This window comes from Elephas maximus, chromosome 18 (genome assembly GCF_024166365.1).
Source record: "Elephas maximus indicus isolate mEleMax1 chromosome 18, mEleMax1 primary haplotype, whole genome shotgun sequence".
Classification (NCBI taxonomy): Eukaryota; Metazoa; Chordata; class Mammalia; order Proboscidea; family Elephantidae; genus Elephas; species Elephas maximus.
The window spans coordinates 59657675-59669192 of NC_064836.1; positions in this window are offsets into that span (position 1 = coordinate 59657675).

The following is an 11518-nucleotide window of genomic DNA, read 5'->3' on the forward strand; positions in this document are numbered from 1 at the left end:
CTCACCCACCAAATTTCCCAGGATGTTTCCAAGTTTTTTGGTTGGAATTTAGTGAAACCCCAAACAAAGTTTTATTTGAGGGGTAACTTTAAGTAGATTTTACTAATATTTCTTAAGATAGAAGGGCGGCATAAAAGGGGACAGCTTCTTTTTCAAATGATGACAGCCAAGTCTGTCCTTAACTAGGGTCCCAGCAAAAGATAACAAATAGGACCTTCAGTCCGTTTGTGTGGACATCTCAACCTATGCATTCAAAACGGCTGACCCCTGGCCAGCCCTCTGGTCTAAGGTGTACTGGTAATGCAGCCTGCTCTAGGATTCATGGCTGTACGGAAGTGGACCTGGGGGTCTTCTGGGTAGGGAATCTCCAAGTCTTGAGTAGAGAAACATGGTTGTGATGGGCAGAACAATATCCCCTCAAAGGTGTCCACACCCTAATTCCCAGAACCTGTGAATATATTATGTTCTGTGCCAAAAGGGAATTAAGGTTGCAGATGAAATTAAAGCTGTTAATCAGCTGACTTTAAAATAGTGAGGTTATCCTGAATTACTCTGGTGGTTCCCAGGAGGTAGAAAAAAAATCAGTGTCAGATTGATTCGTTATGAGAAAGACTCTGAGACATTGCTAGCTTTGAAGATAGAAGAAAACCACGAACTAAGGCATAGGGACAACTGCAAGAAGCTAGAAAAGGCAAGAAAACAGACTCCTTAAGAGCCTTCAGAGTGAACACAGACCTGTCAACATCAATAAGGTCCATGTTGGACTTCTAACATCCAGAACTTTAAAAGAAAATAAATTTGTGTTGTTCTAACTTAAAATTTGTGTTCAGTATGGTCCAAACCTCTGCTGAGAATTTGCTTTTCTAACAAGTTCCCCACTGAGAATTTGCATTTCTAACAAGTTCCCAGGAAGTTGTGCATAGGAATCATGAAGGGATTTAGTTAATATGTTAAAATGATTCTGATTCAGTATATCTGGGGTGGAAATGCAGATTCTCAGCAGGAAACTTGTTAGAAATGCAAATTCTCAGCAGTGGTTCAAACTGAAACTAACTGTTTCAAAGCCCTGGTTTTAAGTCACTAAATTTTTTGTAATTTGTTACAGCAGCAAGAGGAGACTAACACAATAGCTTAGTGGGCGATGGGAGGTGACTACATGGGAGGGCACAGGTTTTGGGTGAGCATGCCCCCTTCCCCCTGCAGATTTCTCATCCCATGCAGATGGCAAGGGCAAGAGGAGGGCCACGGCAGGGCCCTCTAAAGCTCAGAGGTCAGTGAGGGGCTCTGAATGCCTGGATATAATGTTAGCATCAATTACAGCAATGGGACAGGAAAGAAAAGGGGAGGCCAAAACTCACATGTAAAGTAATACCTGTTGCTGTCGAGTCGATTCCTACTCATAGGAACTCTACTGGACAAAGTAGAACCACCCCATAGGGTTTTCAAGGAGAGGCTGGTGAATTTGAACTGCTGGCCTTTTGATTAGCAGCTGAGCTCTTAAACATTGTGCCACCAGGGATCCACATAAAACAATGAGACCATTTTATTCAGGATCACCTGCTTAAATGGGCGCTCCTGAAAGCCCAGCCATTTTGCTGTTTCATGTTTTTCTGGCATGCTCACGCCCCTCTTCTGCAAATACTGCTTCCTGTTTTCTTTGCCATTGTCGAATTCCCCCAAATCCACCTCTCTCCCTCTCTCTTATTCTCTCTCTGCTGCTGCAACAAAAAGCTAGCTTTTGTTTCTTGGTGGTATGAGGTCCCCATGTCTCTCTGTTCTCTTCTGTCTTTTGTATCCCAAAAGAGATTGACTTAATACACAACCTAATCTTGTATATTCAGTCCTGCCTCGTTAACATAACTGTTGTTAATCCCACCTCATTATCATCATAGAGGTAGGATTTACAACACATAGGAAAATTACATCAGATGACAAAGTAGTAGGTGATCACACAATACTGGGAATCATGGCCTAGCCAGGTTGACTCACATTTTTGGGTAGGACACAATTCAATCCATAACATTCCATCCTTTGGCTTCTAAAAATTCATGTCCTTGCCACATGTAAAACACATTTACTCCATCATATCATAGCAAATGTCTTAGATCAACTCCAAGTCCAAAATCCAAAAATTCCTCTTTATCTATGAAATAGAAAATACAAGCTATCTGCTTCCAAAGTACAATGGTGGAACAGGCACAAGCTAGACATTTCCATGACTAATGGGAGAAATTGGAGGAAAAGAAGGAATAACAGGCACAAAACAAGTCAGCAGAACACATTGCATTAGTCTTCAAGACTTGAAAATACTCCTCTATTCTCTGAGACCATTTAGACAATAGCTTTGCCTTCCAGACTCTAGGTATCGGCTATACTCTCCAGATTCTGAGTGGAGGCCTCTGGGCCCTGAGCTTCAGCTCCATCTTCCAGGTCCACTGGAAAGGCAACTCTGCTCCCTCAAATTTGGGTGGCCCCGTTCTCCTAGTCCATCTGAGTGGCCATTCCACACTTTGAGATCTCAGAGATCCTGGCCCTACACTTTGAGCTGAGACAGCTCTACTTCCTGTATTCTTTGCCTTTTCAACTTCTACTTCCTGGTTCCTTGGCCTCACAGCCCCTCAGGCCTCACCTCCAGCATCTGCCCTGCTGGGGCAAGTTTTCTGAAGCTCTGTAACTCCACTGATAAGTGCGCGGAAGTACCCCACTCTGCCATTAAACTTTGGCTGAAAGGCACTCAGGTCTCTTGCCTCCTGGGTGGGCAAGCCTAGCTCCACCGATAAGTGCCCGGAGGTATCCCGCTCCTCGAGGAAGCTTCCGGGAGCAAAAGGCACTCTGCTCTCTTGCTCTGTGGGTCTGCTCCAGCGCTATCTTGTGGTCTCCTGATTCTACTGCTGCTATTTCTCTGTTGCTGTCATTTCCCTGCTGCTGCTTCTTGACGTCTTCGCCATCTCCAGTGGAACAACTCCACTCATTTCCTTCTGAGTCCTCAACAGAATTGTCCTTGACGTCCATAATTCCATCAACGATCTCTTCAAGGCAATCTAGGCTTTTACAATTAGGCACTTTAAAACTCTTCCAGCCTCTATCCATTCACAGTTCCATATTTTAGGTAATTGTGTTACCCCAGCACCTCACTCATGGTACCAAACTCTGTCTTAGTTGTCTAGCTCTGCTATAACAGAAATACCACAAGTGGATGGCTTTACCAAAGAGAAATTCTCTCACAGTCTAGGATGCTGGAAGTCTGAATTCAGGGTGCCAGCTCCAGGGAAAGGCTTTCTCTCTCTGTTGGTTCCGGAGGAAGGCCCTTGCCTTCAATCTTGCCTGGTGAAGGAGCCTCTCAGCTCAGGGATCCCAGGCCCAAAGAATGTGTTATTCTCCTAGTTTTTATTTCTTGGTGGTATGAGGTCCCCATGCCTCTTTGCTTGCTTCTCTCTTTTATATTTCAAAAGCTATTGACTTAAAACACAACCTAATCTTGTAGATTGAGTCCTCTCTCATTAACCTAACTGCTGCTAATCCCATCTCATTAAAATTGTAGAGCTAGGATTTGCAATATATAGGAAAATCACATCAGATGACAAAATGGTGGACAATCACACAATACTGAGAATCATGGCCTAGCCAAGTTGACACACATTTTTTTGGTGGGACACAATTCAATCCATAACAAATTGAGTGGTGAATATATTGCTTCTTTATTATAAATTCTCTCTCTCCTTTTGCCAGATTAGTTCCATAACTTCCCACTTATTTCCTCCTGTCCACTCTACAACTCTTTTCCATCTCAATGAACTGGATACTTATAGACACATGTTTATATGCTCAGCCATTCCTTTGTTTCAGTGTGTTTAACTCTCCCTCTTAAGGCCTTTTCATGTGCTATTTATCTGGAAAACTCAGCCCCTACTCTGTCTGGCTACCGTCTAGGTCTTGACTGAAACATGTTTCCCCAAAGACGTTTTTCAATCTGAAGTATGCTCCATTCACACACCTCCTTTATTCTTTCCAAAAACAGCCTAATCTTTCCTTTCATAGTATTTACCATAATTTGAAATATAAAGTTTTTATTAACATTTTTCCCCTTCTCCCCATAACGATCCATGCAGGCAAGAAAAAAAAAAAAATGTGCACTTCATTCACTACTATATTCTAGAACCTAATAGGTAATCAGAGGCCTGGTGGTTCAGAGGTTAAGAACTCAACTGCTAACCAAAGGATCAGCAATTCGAACCCACCAGCCACTCCTTGGAAACTGTATGGGGCAATTCTACTCTGTCCTACAGAGTTGCTATGAGTCAGAAATGACTCAATGGCAATAAGCTTTATTTGGTTTAATAGGTATTCACTAAATACTTATTGAATGAGGGAATGATTTTATTCTTTATTAAGGAACTGTATTTGGAAGGGGCAGCTTAACACGGTCACATTTGTTAGTTAAAACCAAAAAAAATCCAAACTTGTTGCCATTGACTCAATTCCGACTCATAGCGACCCTATAGGAGGCAGAACTGACGTATAGAGTTTCAAAGGAGTGCCTGGTAGATTTGAACTGGCAACCTTTTGGTTAGCAGCTGTAGCTCTTAACCACTATTCCACCAGAATTTCCTTTTCTGGAATAGGTTTCGTTTAAGAGTAGATTTTCGCTACCCAAATCATGGGTTATAGATTTGTTAGACTATGTTAAGGTTTTTGAGCATATGCTTTTAGGAGAGAATGAAGGATAATAAAGTGTACTTATAAAGATCAGATGTCTATAATTATAGTATTTTCACGGGGAAGATGACAATAAAGGGGACTTGCTTTTTTTGAGAACCTTCAATGGACTAAGTGGACTAATGTGCTAAGATTTTATAGCTCTCACTCATTTAACTGTTGCAATAACTCAATGAGGTCGTTGTTATCAACATTTTAGGTACAAGGAAGATGAAGTTCAGTTTAAATAGATACTTTTTAAAAGATCATTTAGCTGGCGAGGGACTGAGCCAAGATTTGACCCCAGGCCTGACCCCAAAGCTCCTGTGCGTGTGTGTTTTAATTAGTATTTTCCTGCCTAGATAATAATAACTATGCAGTACATATGGGGTTGCCATGAGTCAGAATCTACTTGATGGCAACTAACAACAGCAACAAAATCTAATGGAAGAGTCCCTGGGTGACTTAAATGATTAACGCGCTTGCCAGTGAACCAAAAGTTTGAAGGTTTGAGTCCACCTAGTGGCGCCTTAGAAGAAAGACCTGGCAATCCAAAAAAACTGAAAACCGTATGGAGCACAGTTCTACTCTGACACACTTCAGGTCTCCGTGAGTCAGAATTGACTTGATGGAAATTGGTTTGGGTTTTTTAAGTCTAATGAAATGGTGTGTCTATAAATTTAGGTTCACTTATTTCTATGCAGGAGGAGAGAAGATAGATTGACCAAAGAGTTGACGAACCTTAGAAAAAATTCACTAGATCAGTTATTTGTCTAATGGTCAATTTAATGCAAATTTCCTGTTGAGCCTGTTCTGGCTTTTAGAATTAGTTTGAAGAGTGGTGAGCTGGGGGCTCCTGAAAATTCCTAAGTTGAATGGAAAAATTAAAAACAACAACTTACAGGCAAAGCTCCAAAATTTTCTTTTGGATAAAATTAAGAACTTTTCTCTCAAAAGTTCTTTACTGTTTGATTTTTCTCTTCTTTTTGGTTTCTTTCATAACGTATTAAAGTTTGGCTGCTAACTGAAAGGTTAGTGGTTCAAAGCCACCTGAGACTCCGCAGGAGAAAGATGTGCCAGTCTGCTTCTGAAAAGATTTACAGCCTTGGAAGCCCTATGTGGCAGTTTACCCTGCCCTATCGGTCACTAAGAGTTGGAATTGACTTGACGGCAGTGGGTTCGGTTGGGTTTCATAACCTATTAAATACTGAATAGCATTTGATTGAAATTTATTATGAGAATTGTGACCTTTATTTCAGAATAACAAGGGATCAGAAAGGAGTAAAGAGGACCTGGCATAGTCTACAGGGGACAAGACAGAAAGCTGCATAGGAGAAGATGATTGGAGAATTCACTATGAGTCAGGAAAGCACAGGGATGAGCACAGGAAGACTAGGAAGAGCAGGGTCCCAGTGGAACCTCAGATACAGAAATGAAAAGAGCACAAATTTTGGCATCAGACAAAACTCTGAGCTTAAGTTTTCTCTATGTTAATGGGGGAGGAACAACCCCCAAAAAGGAGGGTGAGAATAGTTGCACAACTCAGGATGTAACCAGTGTCACGGAATTGTACATGTAGAAGCTTTTGGATTGGTGTATGTTCCGCTGTGTATACTCTCAACAACAACAAAATAAGTAAAATTTTAAAAAATTCATAGAACTTCTGTGAGGATTAATAAATAATGTATATAAAGCACACAGAATGGAAAAGGACATGTTGAACTTCCAAACGCTAGCATATGTCCCTGTCACAAACTTACCTCGACAAGTTGAGGAATAGGCAAAAATTAGGAAAAAGACCTATCATAGGATGACTGAAAACTTTATTGAAAACATAATTTGGGGGTCTTTTTAAGAGTTCTGATCTAAAAATGCACAAGCCAACCACTCAGTCCTCCAACTTCGAAGACAGTCTAGGAAGTAGGACATGAGAGAATTACATATGGTGCATGCTGGTTATGTTTTCCATTACTCTATTCTCTCCAGCCTGGTAAGATTTAATTTTAGGGTAAGCAAAACATACATGCAAGAATTTCTTAAATATTGCAGAAATTTTATTTGTAATGTGATTCAAGGTGTCTTTTTTTTTTTTTTTTCCTGATGGTTTTTCAACATCTAGCAAAGCGGTCCCTTCCTGGACTTTAGTCCTGTTGACTGTCTAGTTTGTGATGTGCTTAGGTTAGAGTGCATGATGCTAGTTATAAGTTAAGGATCTCACCTAAAGACTCCCAGCCTGGGACTTTGTCTGTTAACAATTAATAATTAGGGTATTTTTCATTCTTCTATTTGGCTTTGTTTGATAAAATCAAGATTTGAAGCATCTCTGGTTGACCAAGTAAAGATACTTAGCAAATAGCAATACCTGCTTTACAATGGTTCCTCAGCCACTAGGAGCTGAGCCAAGGTTTGTCGTGCCCCCTTTTGTTGTTGTTGTTGCTATTAGTTGCCATCGAGTCAGCCCTGACTCAAGGCGACCTTGTGTATAACAACAGAACACTGCACAGTCCTGTCCCATCTTCATGATCTTTGGCATGTTTGAGTCCATTGTTGTGGCTTTTTTGCCAATCCATCTCGTTGAGAGTTTCCTTCATTTTCACTGACCCTCTACCACACATTGTTTCCTACCTACTAGTTTTCCTGATGCCATGTCCAAAGTAAGTGAGCCAAGCCTTTCTATCCTGACTTCTGAGGAGCATTCAGATTGTAGACCTTCTCTTGTTGTTGTTAGGTGCTGTCGAGTCAGTTCTGACTCATACCAACCCTACACACAACAGAACAAAACACTGCCCCGTTCTGCACCATCCTTACAATCGTTGTTATGCTTGAGCTCATTGTTGCAGACCTTCTCTTAGTACCACTATTTACCACTAAAACATATTCCCTGAAACAGTCAGCATGCTCTCTCTGCAGAGAGTTTTTCTGGTTTTTCATTTGTTTTGTTTTCTTTCACAATTTCAGCTGGAGTTGCAGAATTTCATAGTACTTCTGAACTAGTATATTTTATACAGCTTTAGTAATAGAGAAATTCAAGTTGGGGAGCAGTGTATTTTGAGACAAGGTAAAAAGATACCTAGACACTTCTTAGCCTTATTCAAAAGTCATCAAAGAGTGTGAACTTAATCACGTAGCAGGGTTATCTATTCTTTGGGAAAATGATGATTATGAACTCTTAGTTCAACTTGTACCTTGAGTTTGTTGTTTCTTTCCTAGTTTTCCTAGTAGTAACAACAGATCTAGGCTAATCTAACTCCATGCTGTGTGTCAGCCTCTGACAAGTGGAACACATTGACATGAAGCCTGGCCTGGGTTGGGGTACAGTTCTGTGCATGGAATGGAACAAGTCTAACTAGGCCAGAGGGGATTAAGCCCTTGATCTTGGCATCATTAGCACTGTGTTCTAACCCACTGGGCTAACTAGCCACAGACAAAAACCAATTGGACTAATAAATCACAGCAGCCAGAAGAATCTGGTTTGCATTTATTTTTCATTTTTAATACATTAGTTTTATAATTTGATTTAAATATTTTAGGGTAAATGAAGCCAAAGGCCCGCTTTACTGTTATTCAGAAGAGTGAAAGCAAAGAGGAAAAGCTATCCCACACGAATCTCCAGCAATCACTAGGCACAAAGAGGCAGTGTGGGTGTACCAGAGGCGTCAGCCTGGAACGTTGGAGAGTAAACCACAATTCTTATAAGTGACTTATGTTTAATAAGCACAAAAGGAGCTTCGTACTTAACAAAGCCTTTTTTTCACCACTTAGAAATCCAATAACATTTATGAAATAAACATTATTCTTGTTTTTTCCCCCTAAATTTTTATACATTGCGTTTGAGCCAAAAATGAAGAATGCATGTATCTTCAAATCCTGAAAGTAATTTCGTTGCATCCCAGCTGCCCACTTCATTCTCATTTTATAAATAGATCACTGGAGAGGCTATCTTAATATTATTGTCCCTGTAGCTTTCCATGCCTGGAAAGTATTCGAAATCCCACCTACTTCCAAGGTCCATTCTAAGTAGCATCTCCTCTAGGAAGCATATCTTAACATTCGAAAATTAGCTTCTTTTATGCCTGTATAATTTTTATTGTCTGCCCCTTATATTTGGAACGTGATTGTATATGATTATTTTTGTTGTTATCCTTTATTTTGCTATGATTATTTCAATTATCATAATTGTCTCCCTTCTGAAAAGATAAATTCCATGAGGGACAAGACAGAGTTAGATTTTTTTTTTTTTTTAGTGACTCACATGACACCAAGCATAAAGCTAGGTACAGAGAATAAAGCTGCTGAACTGAATTTGAATAATACTCTCCCTGTAATCTGTGAATGTTGTGGAATTGTTCATCTGTAAGTGCTTTTGGGTTGGTCTCTTTCAACACCAAATAGGAGGTAAGACAAATGTTCAGCATTTACGTGTAAGCTTTACACAGAAAATTTATCTTATTGACCTGAAAGCCCAGTACATTTTAATGGCATCATGCATCACAGCTGAAGAGTCAGTTGATTCTAATATTTCCAAGAGATGGCATAGCCAAGTTGTGTTAACATAATTGAGCTTAATTCTAAAACATAATAATTATAAATATTTAATATTCAAAAAAATTTTTTAAATTTCTTGTTCTACTAAGTTCCTTCTCTTAGGCACAAATTATATGTCTTCAGATACATCTTTCTTTTCAAATTAATCTACAGAGCAATGTCAAAATGTTGGATGGGATGGATAATATTTTGAAAGATACTTCTTACTTTTCTAAGGATTTTAACTAGGACAATCTCTGTAATATAACTGAAAAATGTAAAATCCTTTGAGATTTCAGGAGATATATATTTCTTCCAATAACAATAACTGACAGTACCTCATCCACAGACATTGTTTCAAGAGGGTTTGAGAAAATCAAGTCCATCACGGTGGTCTAGTTAGTGACCCAAAAAATCCAAACCCATTGCCATTGAGTCGATATAATAATGATGATAGTAACTTCATATAGTGCTCACCATGAGCCACACACACATACAATGCTGGGAGATGAGCCCCATAGGTTGTAAGGCACTCAAAATACAATGTGGCCACAGCAATAGACACAAGCATACCAACAATCATGAGACGGCACGGGACCAGGCGATGTTTCATTCTGTTGTACATGGGGTTGTTATGAGTCAGAGTCAACTCAACACCAACTAACAACAACAAACCGTGTCAGGCAAGGTCCTAAGCATTTTTCATATTGTTGTTGTTGTGAGGCACCGTTGAGTGTGTTCCAATTTATAGCAGCTCTATAGTGACAATATATTAACTCGTTTAATATTCACAACAACTTTAGAAGGTAAGTGAAACGATTGAAGAAACTGAAACAAAAAACTGGTTAAAAGACCTGATCAACATTATTCACCCAGACAATCTGTTTCCAGAGTCTAGCTCTTAGCCACTGTGCATACTGTGTCTTAAAGGGGGATTGAAGAGAGTAGATGTATAATTTGAGATTCTGGATTATTTCCCCAGTCCTTCCATAGGAATAAGCTGTAGCCTCCTGGCTATAATTTTTTTTCCTTAACAGCTGGCATCATCTTTAATGTCTATGATGACGTTCTACACTCTTGACAGGGATAGTCTTCACCAAAGGGACAAAACTGTGGACGATAAGAATCTGTTCCTACATATCGTATGTTCAAGGAATTTCAAGGAGCCAGGGACAAAAAAAGCAAACAAACCAAGAAAAATAAAACAGTGCTTCTATTGCCTTGATACTTGTCCGTTTTTTTTTTTTTTTTTTTATGCACGTGCTCTCCAAATATAAGTTTTGTTCTTTCTTAAAAGTGAATAACTGAAATAATGATATGTATGCTGCCAACTTTGTGGGATTAACTCTCATAAATTCTCAAAGACTGAACTGTTTGTTTATACTTTCCCTGAGAGCACACTGTGTTCTATATGGGTAATACCAACAACAACAAAAAAACCTAATAGTAATTTCACAGAGTTTGATAATCAGGTCATGACATCATCAACTTCAGATATGCTGAGAGTATGAGGAACCTGATGTGAACAGATGGGAGAGGTGAAGAAATATGGGAGCTATTCTTGGGCAGTGTAAGATGCAATGTTGAATATTAATTGTGACTTCAAGCTCAGGAAATGTGCAAAACTTCATCATTAACTAGAGCATTGCTACTCAAAATGTGGTCTATGGTCCAGTAGGATCGTTATCACTTTGGAGCTTATTAGCAGTGAAAAATCTCAGATCTCAGCCCTAAATCTGCTGTATCTGAATCTGCATTTTGATAAGACCCTCCAGGTCATTTCCATGTACCTTATTTGGGAACCACTGAATGCTTCTGTACACCCAATATCAAAGTGTAATATCTAATCTCTTACATTAACTTTAGCCTAATTTTCAGACCATAGTCAACTGGAAGAAACAGACTAATGGTGATATAACATATTTGCCATTTTATATATTGCAAAGCCCTTTTCCAGGCATTTCTTCTTTAATAACCCCGTTCTGCCTATGAGGAAGATAGCACAATTACATGTTTTACATGACAGAACTACTGCAAAGAGAAACTATCATGGGGACAAATAAATACAATTGGCAATTTAAACCCAAATCTTCTAAATACAAATCTAGTACCTTTTCCATTTATGAGCAAACCATCTGTAGTTGTCATGATATTTCAAGCTTTCTTCTAGGAGTACTAAAAAGTTGACAGTTTTTATTTTTCTGAGACACAACTTATTTGCTATTACAGCATTCATTCTTCCCGAAGGCAAAAATGTAATCTTAATTAAGTCGAGGAAAACTTCACTTCACTTCAGGGT